Consider the following 216-nt stretch of genomic DNA (forward strand, 5'->3'; position numbering starts at 1 on the left):
CGAAGCGTCGTCGTCGCCGGCGTCAAGGAGGACTTGAACAGCCGTCGAAGGATGTCGAAGGAAAAGGGCCTGTTGACCGGGGACGGCGTTGTGACAAACCACAGGCGCTCGTCATGCAACGCTTGGCTGGCATGCCGTGTTTGTGGGTGGGTGAGGGGAGGGGCCCGTAGGGCTTGTATGCGAAATGGGAAGATGACCTCTCTCTACCCCCCCCCC

Source organism: Penaeus monodon, chromosome 19, assembly GCF_015228065.2.
Source record: "Penaeus monodon isolate SGIC_2016 chromosome 19, NSTDA_Pmon_1, whole genome shotgun sequence".
Taxonomy (NCBI): domain Eukaryota; kingdom Metazoa; phylum Arthropoda; class Malacostraca; order Decapoda; family Penaeidae; genus Penaeus; species Penaeus monodon.